This window comes from Pleurodeles waltl, chromosome 3_1 (genome assembly GCF_031143425.1).
Source record: "Pleurodeles waltl isolate 20211129_DDA chromosome 3_1, aPleWal1.hap1.20221129, whole genome shotgun sequence".
Taxonomy (NCBI): Eukaryota; Metazoa; Chordata; class Amphibia; order Caudata; family Salamandridae; genus Pleurodeles; species Pleurodeles waltl.
Window position 1 is genome coordinate 1,387,016,757 of NC_090440.1, and position 18,702 is coordinate 1,387,035,458.

The window sequence follows — 18,702 nt, forward strand, 5'->3', positions numbered from 1 at the left end:
GCCTGGCACCACACACACACAGATCTCCTCCACCGGTGCCCAGACAGCCACAGCTCCTTCTGTTGACCCTGCAGCCTTCCACAACATGGAATGTAAGATGGACAGTGTGCTGCACAAGTTGAGCCACCTGAGCCGGGATGTGCGCCACATTAACCGGCGTGTTAAGTCTATTAAGAGGACCCTCCGGAGGGCCAACCTTTAGACATTTGTAGATGGACATGATTCCCTCCCTTCCCTCCTCTTTCCTTGTTCTTATAGTTAGTGGGCTTAGGGGGCTTAGTGTTAGGTTAGTATAGGCTGTTAGTTTAGTTACTGTTAGTGGGTGGGGGGTGGGCGGTTCAGATTCTTTATATTTTTACTTATTAAGTGTGTGTGTGGGTGGGTGGGGTACTATGTTGGGGTTCTTGTGTGTTAACAAATAAAAAATAAATAATTTTTTTTAAAAAAAACACAAAATATATATTTGTTTAGGATAGTATAGTATGTGTTTAGGTTAGTATGTGTTGTCCTCCATGTGTCCCGTCTCATAAGGGGGGTGGGGGGTAGATGTTTAGAATGTTTCGTTGCATGTGATAAGTAAGTGTAGCTTAGGTTAGTTAGGGACAGTTGTGGGTAATGAGTAGTCAGGGTAGATTAGGGTAGGTAAGATTTTTACCTCAGTTCCCTCTTCTGTGATTAGCATTTAATAAATATTTGGTTAACCCTTAATAGTATGTGTTGAATGGTACTTGATCGTGGGTTTGGATTCAGTGTACATAACTTTTGTACTATAACATCTGTGTCCTATGCTATAAACAAATCCCAACTGAGCCGTATGATTGGCAGCTAGCCCAGAGCTACCTTGCAAAGTGTCGGCCCTTGGTTGCAACCACCAATCACAGTTAATATGGATGACAATGTGTTTCTGTTGATAAGTGTGTTTTGAAACTCACAAACAGTGCTTCCAGACTTGGTATTGGGGAAACAGTTTTAGATCTGACTGCAGTGTGATGATCATGGACCCCCTTATAAGATGAGTTCTCATTGGCAATCTTGTATTCTTGTCTTCATGACTCTCATACATCATTTGTGACACAATTCAGAATGATTACCTATTTGTATGTAAAGTCAGACACCTTCATTTATGCAGTTTTTGTAGTGTTTGCTTAGATTAGTGTGCCATGTTATTTGTGTTATTTTAGTATGTTGACAACATTTTGCGGCCACTACTTGATGATTTAGATATCCCCTGAGGAAGCATTCTTCTGTCCAACACAGCATGATGGTGTATGGTTTCTCACTTCATCAGATTTGTCCATCAGGGTGGGCAGAGTATGATGCAATCATGGGCACTGTGCAGATTTCTCTGACTACATATTATCAGGACAGTTGTATTGACAAGCTACGTAATTTGACAGTAGGCACATTTCAGTTATCTACTGCACAGTTGATATGTCACATTACCCAGAGACAGATTTGTTGTGTAAGTGCTATTTATTGAAAAGTGCTGTAGTGCTATCTGTACATTGTCCATGATTGTGAGTCCATTATAGTGACATCTTACATTGTGATCCAACACAAGGGTTTACCAAAATGCTTTTGACATGCTGGGGTTGGTGTTTCAGACAGTGCAGAGGGACAGAATTTGCCAATGAGTTGGAAAGAGACAATCACTGGGCTGGGTGACAAGATATACAGTGGTTTGCAGAACAGTGCTTGAGTACAGTTGTTGCAAGACTGGCAAGTTACAAAGCGCAGGACCTTGGTAAATGTGGGCCATGTGGCAGGGACTAGTGCTTCCGGCTCATTTTCCTTGTGAATGTGATCTGTTCCATGTCTTCTTCTTCTGATGTGTGTGTTGCCTCCTCTGTCCTTGTTGGTGGTGGTTGTGAAGGGGCAACACACACCTCAGTGTTAGAAGACGCAGAGTCAGACATCCCGGTCGCTGCTCCCTGTGAAGGTCTTAAGGGCAGTACTGCAGCAAGGAGGATCTGCTGGTTCTTGAGAATAGCAGCCACATCACGATGGTAGGCAGCCAGGTCGGCCCTGAGGGGGTCATGATTGCATTCTTGCATGCAGTGGAAGGTTTGGGGTGCAAGGTGTTGTGGCAACTCCCTTACTGCAGTGATGAATTCCTTGACAGTTTCTTGTAGTCCTTGCAGGATGGATGTTAGGACTTGCATAGCTGCTGCCTGATCTGCAGATGACATCATGCACGAACGTACCCCCTCTAGGCTTGCTGCCAAATTTTGCATCCCCACCCGCACCTCCTTGGCCAGCTCCCGCTGTACTCCAACTACAGTTCTCTCAAAGCTGGTGCCAGTGTCGTCTGAGTCCTCAGCTGTATTGGAGCTGGCAGGTCTTACAATTGGGGTGGTGGGTGGATCCTCTGCGATGGCTGCTTGTTCTGTGCTCCTCCTTGTGACTGAAGGTGGGGTCTGGAGGGTTTCAAGGACCTTTTGGATAGTCTCCTGGGGAATGTTTATCGGCTCGTCATCCATGTCATCAGGGAAATCTGGGACAGGCATATCCGCAGGAGATCCATCTTCCTCTGCAATGAAACAGGGTACAATTAGTGTGTCTGTATTGTGGCAATTTTGATGTGACGTGCCTGCCTTTTGATGAATTCACTTTGTGATCTTGTTTTATGTTAATTGCTCCAGTCCTTCAGATGGGCATTCTTCCAGGCCTATGGCCCACCTGCATGTCACATGTATGTTATTGAGTTATTAGACTGGTCAGTCTCATCGCCTCTAGGTGTTGGTTTATGCCAAATAGAGAATTGCCACCTTCTTTTCCTACTCAAGCTTCCATCTACATCCTTTCTCAAGGTGAGACCTTTCACTGGCTGTGGGTGTTCTGATGGCCCTGGCAGCACACTTAACAATCTGGACCTGCCCCAATCTCTGATCTTTCACATCCACTTAAATGTATTTGACATGTGGCATATACTATGCATGGCAATGTTATGATCTGATATGGATGTTGACATTGGTAATGTGTACTGCTGATGTTGGGGAATGTGTGTTACATTGGATTGCCCTGATAATCGCATCAGTGTCCTATGCCCTCCTCTGACTGTGCAGGTGTATTTCAGTGACCAGTTACATGTGCCCCCCCTCAATGCTGTTGTCTGAGCAGTATGACATTTGGCATGTTGCATTGTTACCCAGGCACAGGATGGACCCTGACATATGCAGCATGGGTGTGTCCTTAGTGCTGTGTAGCTCCTATTGTTGTTTACATTGGCTGATGTTTGCGACAACTATGGGCATTGACATTTGAGAGTACTGGGGCGTTTGTCTTGTTTCTGGGGATTGTTGAAGTTGTCATCCTCACCCCCTAATTTAGGTGTGTATGATCCATGGGGAGGTTACTGCCATTGGCTACTTGAGCTGCACACAGAGCGGAGGTGGTAGTGGCAACTGTTGTCGCAGTTACATTCCAGTTGTCGGTATGGCTAGAGGTTGTTAAGAGGGCCCTAGTTAATGAAGGGGTATGGTGGCTGACGTGTGCCGGGATGTCAGTTTGACGTTGTGGCCTTCCCTCCTGGCGTGGCTTTACCTTTGCTCCATTGTTGGCATGACAGAATGCCCCCATGGGACTGTTGTTGGGGTTGTGTAATGGTGTGCCCCAGGTCTTCTCAGAACGGGTCATGCCCTCCTGCCGTGCCCCTTTACCCATGCCACTCCATGTATAAGATGACTTCCATGTATTTCTTGGTCGGTATCCCCACCCCGGTTGTAGATGACATTATTGCATTATAATTCCCCATGCGACTTACCCTGCATGTGCGTTGTCTCTTGGTAGTCTGCGCTGTCCTGTTCTTGAATCCCTGTGACGATCTCCTCAGGGATGACGGCTGCAACCATCTCCTCCATGTGGTCCAAGGCCTCCTGGTGTGCTGGGCTCCCACTTCCAGTCTGCAGTGCTGCCTTCCTGTTCCTGGCCATCTTTTCCTTGGTCCTGCGCTTGCAGTCATGCCAGCCTTTCTTGCACTCAATGACTGTTCTGTGTACTTCAGCCACACTGTTAATCTTGTCGACAATTTATTGCCATATAGCCTCTCTCCTACTGATTGGCAACTTTGAGGTGACAAACAGTTGGTGCTGGTGTTCCATCACCTCTTTAACCAGAATTTCCTGCTCCTCTGCACTAAAGCGACACTTTCTTTTCTTCTTAAAAGTGTCCTGGTTCTTGTGTGGGTCCTCCCGGATGGTTCCTGGTCTGCTGTCATCTTCCTGGGGTCTGTAGTGGCATCTGGGATCCATTTTGGCTCTCCTCTGGTGAAATGGCAGTGTTTGCGGGGTTTTTTTACGCTATTGCGTCCAAAAACGGCGCATATCCGGTTTGCGGGGTCGTAAATTAACCCACAGTCATCTCCACCACATTGACGTTGTTTTGCTTCACGACTTGACGCTGCAGTTTGCGTCAAGAATAATGACTCCCACCTGTGGTTTGCGCCGCCGTGCGTCAAAGTATAAATATGACGCCCGCACGGCGCACCAAAATGGCATTAGCGCGCGGTAATATTTTTGAAGCAAAACTGCGCCGGCGCAGTTTTGAGTCAAAAAGTATAAATATGGGCCTTAATCTTATCCCACTTACTAAAAGTGGACTGGATATTTGAACTCAGTGAGTGGTAATAAGATTCATTCATCACAAATTAATAGCATAAAACTCATAATCAATTCTAGATTCCATGACCAATTTAAACACAAAATCAAACTTCAAACTGAATAAAGTGTGAAAGCTTCATTACAATCCCAAAATCAGTGTAACGTCTATGGTGCACAAAAACGAAGTTATAAGCATACATGAAAACCATAGGCTGACTAAAACATCTAAAGAGATTAGGCCTACTTAACATAATGCTATCAGACACGCCAAGAGAATAACACAAATTAAGAAAAGTATAATCTGCACATTCGAATCAGATTTCAAAGAAGATGATGGTGACATCAGTAAATCATCAAAATTCAGGTAATAACAATCAGTTTTCAGGGCAGGGCCATCCTTATCACTATACAAATTTGGACTTACAAGTGTGGGGACTGACTAACACATGTGCATAAAACAAAAGAAGAGACAAAAAGAATTTGAAAAAATCATCTTACTATGGTAACTCTCTATAAAAATACACTGGTATAATCATCTAAGCTGAAAAGGAAACAATAAAGCACGTTTAGGGCCGTATTTATACTTTTTGGCGCACAACTGCGCCAACGCAGTTGTGCGTCAAAAAATTTAACGACGGCTAACGCCATTCCAAAGCGCCATGCGGGCGCCGTATTTATGGAATGACGTTAGCCGGCGGAGCTGCCTGGTGTGCGTAAAAAAAAATGACTTACACCAGGCAGCGCCGGCGTAGGGGAAAATGGAGCTTGGGCACCAAAAAATGGGGCAAGTCAGGCTGAGGCAAAATTTTCGCCTCAACCCGATTAGCGCCTTTTTTTTGTTGACTCTCAACCCCCATTGAAATGACTCCTGTCTTAGCAAAGACAGGAGTCATGCCCCCTTGCCCAATGGCCATGCCCAGGGGACTTATGTCCCCTGGGCATGGTCATTGGGCATAGTGGCATGTAGGGGGGCACAAATCAGGCCCCCCTATGCCACAAAAAAAAAAAAAAAAAAAAACTTACCTGAACTTACCTTAAGTTCCCTGGGATGGGTCCCTCCATCCTTGGGTGTCCTCCTGGGGTGGGCAAGGGTGGCAGGGGGTGTCCCTGGGGGCATGGGAGGGCACCTCTGGGCTCCTTCTGAGCCCACAGGTCCCTTAACGCCTGCCCTGACCAGGCGTTAAAAAATGACGCTAAAACGGCTGGATGTCATTTTTTTTTACCCGCCCACTCCCGGGCTTCATTTTTGCCCAGGAGTGTAAATACGGCGCACATGCCTCGGAGTCATTTTTTAGACGGGAACGCCTACCTTGCATATCATTAACGCAAGGTAGGTGTCCACGCTAAAAAATGACGCAAACTCCAAGATCTTTGGCGCTAGACGGGTCTAACGCAAAAGTATAAATATGGAGTTAGTTTTGCGTCGGAATTGCGTCAAAAAAAACGACGCAATTCCGGCGCAAACAAAGTATAAATATGCCCCTTAGTTTATACCTCTCCTCCTGGGACAGCACACAGGAAATTTTGGCCAGACAGAAAATTCATCGACACTCAGCATCCGTAGACAGCAGCATCAGGGCAGTGCAGACACACCCCCACATATACCAGGTCATCAGTTCAGAATTGATTGGGCATATTAGTACTGAACAGCAAAAGCAAATAGGATAAAATAGAAAGGATGACTTTATTCTTCAGAATATATCCAAGGGTTAGAGGGACTCAGAAGAAGAAAGAGAGAGAGTAACGCCGCATCAAGGATCACCAGCAAGCCACCACTGACTAAAAATTTCAAAAGTCTCTCCATAACTAGAAATGTTCATTAAACTCTGATTGGATGACTGTACAGGACCATCTTGTGCAGCTTGATCAAAATCCCATAGGAGATAGATGACAACCTCAAGTCAGCAACTATTCCGGATTTTCTCAGGGAAGATGCGTAGTCATCTCAGTGAATTCATACAGTTGCGTCAAAATATTAATTTTATTTGTCAGTTGCAACCTACAATCCTTTCTCACGGTACACAGGATGATTCTAACCTTTCTCATATGAGTTTCAATAATTCTTCCTGTCTTGTTTGACAGCAAGTTCAAATACTGTTACATTTGTTATTTATCAAGACGTGTTCTCAGACTTTAATATAGGAACATTCACCATAACGTTTGCAACCTAGAAATTAATTCAGGTTAAAGGGAATAGAATTAATTTGCAGTTCTCCATTACTGCTGCAAAATTAATCTTCAGGCCCAGGCGAGCTAAATACATTTTAATGCAATTAATACATATAAATCCTATTGCATGCCTTAGAATTTAAATCAAATATGCAAAGCGAACTATTTAAATTGCAAACATTACGACATTAGAAACAGTTTAAATGTGTATTTATTTCTCTGCGCACATGTAACTCACGTTAATAAAATTAGTTAAATCAATATAAGTATGATTAATTCATGTTATTTAATACTTCATCTCTACTATTTCATTAAAAATAATGCCTTTGATATTAATTCATGTCAGTAGCTCACTCGAATATGAATGAACAACATTTTTTCATGGCAAAACGCAATGTCCAAAACAAACGGAGGTCACAATGTCAGCCATAATTTGAACATGCACGTTTTACATTTCATGTTAATTTCTCTGTTAGGCCTTTAAATTGAAACTTGTAAGTTGTCGTATTCTAATTTCTATGCCACTAATGTATTAGTAAAATTTGATCTCTATCAACTGCTTAGGCACTGGGTAATATTGGTTATCAATGTAATTGTCTGTTTAAGTAAACATGCCTTAAGTTGTCCCAGTTCCTTATCTGATGTTCAGGCAATGTGTGTTTTTGTGTGTCAGCAAGCATAATTAGTGAAATCATGTCAATTTAATGTGCTTATAGATTGGCCTCTTGTGCTCTGTAGACAAAAGTATGGGGGTATCTAGGCTGCAGTTATGCTGCAAACAATGACTGATACAATACGAACCTTAAATTAATTCCCCCCAGGATATTGGTGTAAAAAGGTGGCTGTTCTGCACAGTATGGGGCATGTTAATGTACTGCAGCAAATATTGCTTCAGACACCTTCAGTCTCTCATCACATCCAAAATCCCCTGTTCTGGAACTCATATCCCCCTTACCACCTTTTCTAGAGTCCTTCCAATTAATGTGATATTTTACTTGAATATAATTTATCTCTTTAACTTTCTATTTCTCTCTTCCTGATAGGAGAGGCATAGCTGTCATTTCTGATCCTCACATAATGACAAAGGCTCAACAAGTGTGCTTGCTTTCTTTACTCCTTAAAATTAAAACTGTTTTGGATTGGTATGCATGTGCAATGAAACTGAAAGAATCAAAGTGGCCGGAATCCACTGCATTTATGAGATACGGACCATTCCTGTCCTTTCAGCCAGCGCACAATTTGGTGCCTAGCGCCAACGAAGGCACCCCAGCACCATGGTGCAAGGGTGTCTGTGACGTTGGCAGGATTGTTTTTTTGATGAAGGGACACCTTCCTGCACGAAAACAATATATGATGGTGTTTTCCTCATTCTATGTGTGCTGCAGAATAAAAAGAGGAAAAAACAAGGAGAAATTGAAGCATTTCTCCTCTTTATGCCTGCTCTGGAGAGGCGTAAGATTTTGGCAGTGCCCCAGGTTTATGTGATTTTTTAAATCTGGGGCAGAGTCAAAATCCATGAGTGTTGTATGGGAACACCCACTGCAATGCCCATGGAACGCCTCCTTGACACAGAGTAAGGCAATACAGAGCATAGAGCTGCCTTGCTTAATTCCATATCTATGAGGCCATGCAAAGCCATGCAGGGTGGCTTTGCGTTGCCTCAAAAATATGATTGAGAGGTCTGTTCCACGGGAGCACCTATAAAACTGCCGGTCCAGCAGCGCAGGCTTCTTGTAAATAACCCCCCAAGTTTTCATTTGAGAAACTGCCACACGGACTCCACTTCACAGGGAACCAAGCAAAGATTGTGACAGAGTGTGGAGAGTGTGGCGAAAGCAGGTGGAACATGATGGATTCCAAGCCTACTCTGGGGAACCATCCCAGACTCCATGTAGGAAACTGTCAAGCAGATAAAATGGACCTACAAGTTGACCTATTAAATACCCTTGTGGTATATGCCCCAGGCATTGACGACAAGCTTCAGCATCTTAGTGGACTAATATAACACACAGGCAATTGGCCAAAGGCACAAACCTTGCACTATGCACATGTGGAGAGGCTGTTGATAAGCTGGCATAGCCACAGTCACTACTCAATAAAATCCTAGTGAAAGTCAGAGCAGTCCCTAAAACTATCACAAAGAAGGGGAGCAGTATTTCTACAAAGTAAAAGGACAGTGTCATCACCCTCAGCGCACTGAGTCGCAGCAGTCAGGAGGATGCCGTAGTCATCACTGCAAGTACTGGAAATTCTGGCTCAACCACAGTATTAAAAGTGCCTTAAGGGATTAAATGATTGAAGGTTACGTTATACAAGTCTGAATGCAAGCCTGAGAAGGAAAGCTCAGAGCCCATAATGCCACGCTTATCAAAATGTGAAAGGAAGCGAGTGCTAAAAGGTAGGAACAAAGACCAAACAAGGACCTAATTGGAATGATCAGAATGACCACCCCCACAGTCCGTAAGAAAGGAGGGGCAGAACAAAAGTGCTGCCATCCTAAGTAAGGTTCACAAAACTCTGACGGAACCAACAGTTATCAACAAACCATATTCATCATTAAGAATGCTGGAAGTTTATGCATGCATCAATTCTAGCGATTGATGGAGGGGAATGGATGAGCCTGGTACAGATGAGACCCCAGGGCATGTAGGATCATGGATAGGTGTGATGATCAGATGGCAGGATCAAGACCAGACAACCCAGTCCCTGATCACGTTCTTTGCATCCCAGAACCATGCCTTGGCACCTCAGGGGAACATTTGAAGTTGGGATCGCCCATAACCGACATCGAGGACTGCAGTTATCGCACAGAGAAGCAACAAAGCACCATCAATAATGGCACAAAGGTTGATGAATGGTGTCACCGGTAGACCTGAATCATGGGAAAGCAAGGGATTCGAGTTACAGACCTCTCATAAACCAAGGCCCATATTTATACTTTTTTAGCGCTGCGTTTGCGCCATTTTTTGACACAAAAGCGGATCAAACTTACAAAATACAGTTGTATTTTGTAAGTTTGCGCCGATTTTGCGTTAAAAAGCAGAGCAAATGCAGCGCTAAAAAAGTATAAATATGGGCCCAATTCTTTTGTGAATCCCAATATTCTCCTCGATGATGCCTCACAATATCTTAAACCGCTAGGTCATCTTGATGCTGATTAAAGAGCTGCCAGGGCTATCACGGACAGCCCTGTGTGACATCTTTTTTATCAAATTCCTTCCTGCCTGAGGCAATCAAATTAAACGGCCCACTCCAGTCACTCTTAACACACCAGGATTACTTTTGGAAATGTTAGCAGGAAAAGACCTGCTAAGAACCTGGGGCTTCAAAGTATCACTGTTCCAAGACCAAATATATCCACCCATACTAATAAACAAAGATGAGATGAGCAACAACAAAAAAATGCACTCACTTGATACTCAAATGTGCAGTAGGTATGGCCCCCTCAGGTGATCAACAGGGGTTAATTATGAAAATCAAAGGGATCTATACTGTGGAGAAGTAAAGAACCCCGGCAAGGCAGGAGGAGTCAGCCAACTGGGGCTGGGTCCCCTTAGCCCTGCCATCACCACAAAGGGGGGACTGAGCCAAATCAGGCCTGTCGACCCAGTAAACACAATTGACCATTTTCACCTATGTTCTTGGAATGTGGGGGGGCTTAGCTGCTTAAAGTGAGGACCCTGACCTGATACAGTACTTGAAGAAGTCTGATATAATAGCCATGAAGAAGACATGGACCATGATGAGCACTCCACTCATTGGATTCATGGAGCATCAGGTCTGCGCACAGAAATCAACCAAATATGGTAGGGCTAAAGGAGATCTATCAGTCTATATCAGTTCAGGTATATCCATAAAGGTAAAATTATTGGTTATACAAAACCCATGAATACAGGCATCAGCTTTGGAAGGATGGTCCCATCACGTAGCACACCCCTGATACTAGTTAACTAATGTTTACATTATTCCCAAAGGCAAGGCGATCTCTGTGGAGAAGCTGATTGACAATTTAGCCTCCTAGAAAAGCAAATATGTGACAACAAGCTTTCTAATAACTGGAGATTTCAATGTCAATCTCTTTCAAGAGCACGAGCAATCTCCAGAGAGAGAGGCAAGAAGTGCCCCGCTTGACATATTACCAGAGTGAACCTTTCCGGAGATGCGACGCACAGACAAAATAGGTCAAAGACTAGTAAATGCACAGTTGAACTACAAGGAAGGGACTGCATTTCCCAAAAGACATAGGGCTCCTAGAGGCAGCCCATAGTCTCCACTCACCTGATGCTCATCACTAGCGCCATATAGCGCGTTCGGTACCCCCGCAGCATGGGATGTACAGTTCATCTACAAGGAAGAGACTACTTGTCCCAGCGGCATAGGGCTCCTGAGGCGACCCATGGACTCCACTCACCTGATGCTCATCACTAGTTCTATATAGTGCGTTTGGTTGCCCCCCGGTGAGGGGCGCACTTGGGCCATGCCCGGGCCAAGGTTGGTCCAATCCTGCACATGTCAGTGCCAGGAATAGGTAGGGCAGGGCCATCCCCCCTTAGACCTGTGTCTGGAAATTAATCGCTGCGTCAGCTGTAAGCTGGCCATTGTTCTTCAAAAAGGAGTGAAAGGGGAAAAAGATAGGTTTGCGTTGTATTGTGTTACCCTTCTTTCTCTACACTGACTGACAAAATACAATTGACTATCTTTGAATCTTTGGGAAAAAATACCTTTGACTTTCTGCCTTATCGGTTGCCCCTGGCCATGTTAAGTTAAGCATTATTATGATTAAGAAATGAAGAAATGAAAATCTCACAGTAGCCCCCAAGAGAATGCCTCAAGTAAGAGGGCCGCCCAACACACTGCGGAAAAATGTACAATCAAGGAAATAGGTGACCTCATTGAAGAGGTAGAAGCAATCCTTAAAGGGGAGAAGTTGGATTTTTCACGCACCGGCCCAAAGATTGCTGAAATATTTAAATAGGGGCACAAAATACTTCAATAACTCCAGAAAAAATATACAGACAGGTCAAAGAATATGGAGAGCCTCTGAACATGCAGGGCTGGCAATCCTGAATGGGAGATTCCAACGAGACATTCCACAAGCATGGACGTGGGCTTCAATCAAGACAGCATCATACATAGACTTCACCATGGTGAACCCCAACATATAAAATACGGTTGTGGAATTAAAGATTGATTACCACTCTGAAAGCAGACACTCGCCTCAATATGTATGGATGAGAACTGAGCCCTCCAGACTCTCCCCTGCAAGAGATCTGATGGAACAAGTTAATATTGAAAATCTTAAGAGGTTAAGATGGAACTTGGATAACATTCAAGACCTAGTTGCTTGGTCCCTAGAAGTAATGAAAACTGCTGTCAAGAATGAGCTAGATCCAGTAAGAGCATGTTCATAATTTACAAACAAAATAGTGGCAATGTATCGAGTTAAGAGCTCAAAGATAAGCATGGACATCAACGTTAACAGAAAGACCCGACTAACCAGAAACATAAGCTTTATAAAATCTAGAATCATTCGAACCCTGAGGCAAGTAAGTATCCACCCACAAATAACCTGTTTATCACAAGACTGAGGGAGGGCTGAAGAAGGCTTAAAAAGTGGTGTGGTCCCTAAGAAGGTGCAGGGGTGAGAGGTTCTGGGCAAAGCTTATAGGTGCCATGAAAAGTAAAGACTCAAGAAGTCTCTGGAGGATCATTAATGATCTGGCAAAAGGCTCATGGGCTGCCAATAATGCCAATAATAGTGAAGGGCTGGGAGGAGTTTCTTAATGCCCACTAGCAGCTCAAGTGAGCCTTGAGTTTGCGCTGGCAGAACAAACCTAGCCGGGAGAGGTGCATGCTTGAAATTCTGTCATAAAGCTCGATCTGCTACAAGTGAATCCTTGGACCACTATCTTTGGGCTGAAATAAATTTACGAACAGGAACAGTACATTTCAGCTATCTACAGGAATCCATTGAAATCCTGAGGCTTGGAGAGTTGTGGCAAGTGTCAACAACAAAGGCTGTATGTAAAAAAAAAAAGTGAATACATTTATCCAGAAAACAAGTTGACTGGATGACAAGAGCGACCTTGCAAAGCGGTCACATAGGTGGCTGGTCCTAAATTCCTATACAAGTATACTGGAGCAACCACATTTGGGGGCCAGCTTCTCAGTTCACATAAAAAAAATAGTTTATGGCTTTGTGGCTAGGATCTTTCCTGACCCTGGACTACACCTGAAAGTGGATAGAAGCGAGGATTGCTATGAGTCAAAAATGCAGAGCACTCAATTCAGCTGATGAAACCTGGATACATATTTTTTGCATCAGTCCACACTTGTGAAAAACTTGAAGGGCCCTGCTACTAAAAGAACTAGGGCAGTGGGAATTCAGAGTTGCAGGCAAGTGCTTATTGAATAAGTGTCCCCTTGAAACTCATGCTGAACATTTGTGTAGTCTATTTCCTTGAAATTTTCAAGAAGGGGGTACGTCTACTGCACAGACCAATACGGTAAGGCTGCAGGGAGTATCCTGAGGGGAATGTTGTCTACCAGCATGCAGCCCTTTTTAGGGTCGAGCCTGCATAGCATGCGCTAGCGCATGTGTATCGCTTGCGAGATGCTATAGTAGTTAGAAAAGGGCTCGAAGCCTCCCCATGTCACGTCAGTGTCTTTCATTGGTTCGTGGGCTTGCCTTTTAAAATCTGCTTGCTTTAATTAGTGGAAAGCATGCATACGTCATGCCTTTTCTGGTGGTTTGCCTCCTCGAGCACAACGACCAAGTACTGAAAACATGCGAGACTCGTTGTTTTCTGTCAAGTTTGTGAACTACTTTTTTCACAGCGCGATCTCGCTTGGCAGAAGTCGAGCACTTTGCATGACATCGAACCTGAGATCGTTTCTATTTCCATTTTTTTAGCAGCGCTTGTTTTTTTCCATTTAATGAGGCAAGAAAAGTACGGTTGGGAGTTTACAATTGCTAATAGCTCTAACTCCGAGAAATGTGAGACCCGTTGCGTTGCAAATGCTTGTTTTGTTATGCCACCAAGGAAGGTGCCTGAATTATGAAAGTGTGTTTGTCCAAGGCGGCCGTTCTAGAGCACGATTACTTTAATACATATCCACACTAACGAACACTACCTCTCATGATACCTTAGCATTTTATTACAATTTTAAGATTTCTTTTATTAGAAATAAATGAACTACAGTCATTTAATGACTAAACTGTTTTGAAAATGCAGAACTTGATGAACTGGTTCAACTGTATAATGAATTTTACCTTTTATGAATGCTCTAGCATTTTATTCTATCTCAAGTTTCTTTAATGATAGCAAATGTGAAATGTTTTAAAAAGCATTGTTATTGTTAATTAATCGCGTGGTTTTGTTAGTAGTGTAAGGGTTTTAATGTATTATGCACTTCAAATGGATAACCCTGACCAAAAAAACAGAAGGAAGGGAACACAAACCTGCATATCTATGAGACTTTCCAAAGAGTGAGAGGATAATTCCACGAAAAAATAGTCAAAAACAACTATTAAAAGAAGAATAACCAACACACGTTTCGTGGTGAAAATTCCTTTTTGCTTATTCACTTCTTCGGAGCTCAAAATACACTTTCAAAAATCTCACAATATGACAGATTGCAGATGGAGGTATTTAGTCTGGTCTTTGCACCAATTAATCTTTATACAACTTTATCAATTTACAAACTGTCTTAGATGAGACATTTTGTAGTGCACATCTGCCTTTTCTATGTACACGCCACAAGTATCTACACTGTGTGTAAGCTGCACACTAGCACACAGTGCTGGAAGAGAAAAAAATGTTCTAGAACCTTTTATTTGGGATGGTGTCAGAAACGGAGAGAGTCATGAATGGCAGTATGAATAACAGCCAGCCTGCACTATTTAGTACAAAGACATCTTTAGATAATTATTAACTGCCACTGTCTCATATTCTAACCAAAGGCATTTGTTTCTCTCTAACATTTACAGTATCTGCCAATTCCAATACCACTAAGATAATCAGGAGTATTTCTTTATAGTCTAAAGGGCTTATTTACAAGCCCTGTATGCTGCCGGTGCGTCACTTTTTGGATGCACTGGTGGTGCATAGTGCAAGCCTAAATCTACAAAGCCACACTACTTTGCGTGGCTTTTCACGGCCTTGCAGATATGGTGTAAGGCAAGGCAGCACAAGTCACTGCGTTGCCTTACACTGCATCAGGGAGGCGTTTCACGGGAGATGCAGGGGTTTTCCCACCCAACACCCATGGGTTTTGATGCATTCACAGATTTCTCAGAATCTGTAAACCTGGGAATGCATCAAAATCTTACACCTCCCCATGAGAGGTGCAACAAGGAGAAATATCTTTATTTTTTCGCATTTTTCCTCTTTGTATGTGTGCTGCATTCTACAGCACACATACGAAGAGGAAGAATCCTCCATTTATTGTTTTTGTGCAGTAAGGTGTCCCTTCCTGCACAGAAACAATCCTGTCTACAACAAGCATCCTTACACCCTTGCACAGTATATGGTGCAAGGGTTCCTGCATGGGTGCTAGGCAGCCAATTGTGCACAAGCAGAGGGGTAGAGGACAGGAAATGTCAAGAAAAGGTGCGATTTCAAAATACTCACACTAACATACAGGACTCTCCACAACCAAGGGCTGTCCTACATCAACAATTGACTGAGGTTCTTTGTCCCAGCAAGACAACTACGCTCCGCCTCGGTAAACCTCGTGCACACCCACTGCGTCCACCGCAGCCATAGCGGAGGCATCTCCTTCTCATACACAGCAGCCAAGTCCTGGAACAGCCTGCCCCCTCCACCTCAGAACAGCTCCCTCCCTGGTGGACTTCAGAAGGAGACTCAAGATGTGACTTTTTGATAGAGACACGGCACCCTCAGCGCCCAGATCCTCTTAGGGGTGATAGTGCTGCACTTTACAAACACCATGATTGATTGAAATGTGCCAGATAGGGTGCATTTCTGCCCTCTCCCTGTGGCGAAGGACAGCACAGCAAGCTCTCCTGCTACACCGCCCTCCACCAAGGGGCTTGTTTATAAGCTCCTATATTTCCAACTCTTCTATCATTGTGTCACTAGAGGGCAAATTCCTTCCTCCTTTTGGACTGGTCATTGAAGCCCTTCCAGTTCATTTGCTTTACAATTCGGTTCTAATTAGGACTGAGACATGAACTGGAGCTTTGTGGTTCTGTAGACCTTAGTATAGGGTTAATGTAATAGGAATTGCGTGGCAATGATGACTCTGCAGCATGGGAAAGCAAATATTCTTCTCGATTTAAAAATAAATTAAAGAAAGAACGCATTAAAGGGTACATTATATTCAAACATTGAACGTTTAATCAATATTGGCCGCTGTTGAATCAGCAATAAATGAATGTACACTCCATGTAGCACACTAAATTACAGATTTACATTGACAGATAAAAACATTATTTTATCACATTTTTAATTTTATACACGTGCATATTCGCAAGATCTGAAGAGACACAAGTGAAAGTACAGTCCACAAAACATGGTATGTAGGGACTTAATCCTCATTATCACAAAGATATGTTAATATTCAATAGACCTCCTCGCCCTTTACAATACAGCACTTCTTCATAAGAAGCTACATTTGCCAAGTCGTGCGGCACTCCTTTGTAGAGCAAAGGCTGATTCAAACCTCATTAGTTACTGAGATATGTCACTGTGATTCACAAAATTATCTTCTGAGGTTCGCATCCAAGCTCATTAAAGTATCGAGTGTCATTCCTGCTTGAAGTTATGAGATAAATATTCTTTCACTGAGGTTCAATATAAACATTGCGTAAATTCACCTACCTTGTACCACACATCAGCAGTCAGAGACCATACCTAACGTGCATTATATATATATATATATATATATATATATATATTCAGAACAAATGGTGAATTTTAAATCGCACACCAAGGGCTGCACATCATCCAATACCAGCTGGTAAAATACTCAAAAAAACACTTTTATCGATAAATTCATCGGCTGCTATTTTATTGTAAAAGAATTAGATTGCAGGTAAATCGGAACCAGCAAAAATTGGTACAAAAAGCACAAAAAGAAAATCGACAATGTGCTCACCATTCAAAAAGACACACACGCTGTCCCAACCAAATGTCTACGCGTTTCGGCCAAAGCCTTCAACAGGACAATGGCAGACATTTTACACTCAACTATTTAAACCATATAGTCCTTCTTTGTTGTTCATTGAATAGATCAAGAGAAGTACAAACGGAGCGGCCATGTTATAACGTCACAATTTTAACTTGAAAATGAGAAACTCCTAATCCTGTGCATACTTTAAAATAAAATATGAACTAAAGATGTAACATTATGGCCCGTATTTATACTCCGTTTGCGCCGAATTAGCATCGTTTTTTTCGACGCAAATTCGGCGCAAAACTAACGCCATATTTATACTTTGGCGTTAGACACGTCTAGCGCCAAAGTATGGGCAAATAGCGTCATTTTTTTGCGTGAACGCCTTCCTTGCGTTAATGAGATGCAAGGAAGGCGTTCCCGTCTAAAAAAATGACGGCGACGCAAATGCGTCGTATTTATACTCCCGGGCAAAAATCACGCCCGGGAGGTGGCGGGTCAAAAAACCCTGCATTTGCGCCACTATTTAACGCCTGGGTCAGGGTAGGCGTTAAGGGGCCTGTGGGCTCAAAATGAGCCCACAGGTGCCCTCCCCTGCCCCCAGGGACCCCCCCTGCCACCCCTGCCCACCCCAGGAGGACACCCAAGGATGGAGGGACCCACCCCAGGGACATTCAGGTAAGTTCAGGTAAGTATAATTTTTTATATTTTTTTATTTTTTTTGGGTGGCATGGGGGGCCTTATTTGTGCCCCCCTACATGCCACTATGCCCAATGACCATGCCCAGGGGACATAAGTCCCCTGGGCATGGCCATTGGGCAAGGGGGCATGACTCCTGTCTTTACTAAGACAGGAGTCATTTAAATGGCGTCTGGGCGTCGAAAATAATGGCGCAAATCGGGTTGAGGCGATATTTTTGCCTCAACCTGACTTGCCCCATTTTAAGACGCCCTAACGCCATTTTCCCCCTACGCCGGCGCTGCCTGGTCTACGTGGTTTTTTTCCACGCACACCAGGCAGCGCCGGTCTGCTAGCGCCGGCTAACGCCATTCCATAAATACGGCGCCCGCATGGCGCTTCAGAATGGCGTTAGACGGCGCTAAATTTTTTGACGCTAAACTGCGTTAGCGCAGTTTAGCGTCAAAAAGTATAAATATGGGCCTATATGTTTCTCTCTTATTATAATACATTATCACAAATATAGTCTGATCACCTGTAAACACTGAAAATTAATTGTAATCACAATCTACAATTCTTGAATACAAAACACATCCCATGTATGCTATTTTTTTCTCTCTTTCTCTTTATCAATTTTCATTTTTCCTTTTTCCTTTTACTCTTGATATCCACATATTACCCACTTATACCTAATAATTTTAATTTTATTTTTTATTTTGATTTTAAATTTTTGTTTTATGTTTTAAAAGCCTGATATAAATATAATTAATTAATTATATAAATATATAAATATATAAATATATGTACTGCCAATTCATTGCAATATATCCACTCCATATACAGGCTATAAATCGATGACAATTGATGACAAATAAATAGAGTAAATTCAGTCAATTCTAAAAATAAAATACAGGTAAAAGGGATTTCAACATAGAATAAATATATACATAGATATTCATCATCATAATTCATTAGATTTATCATAATCCTATAAATTAATATATTCTAAAAGAAATCTGAAGAGATTAATTGATAGATCCATATCATAGGGAAATTGTAAATAAATCTCACAAATTCAGCAACAGGAGAATGTATATGTGTGCCGCTATCCTCCCCA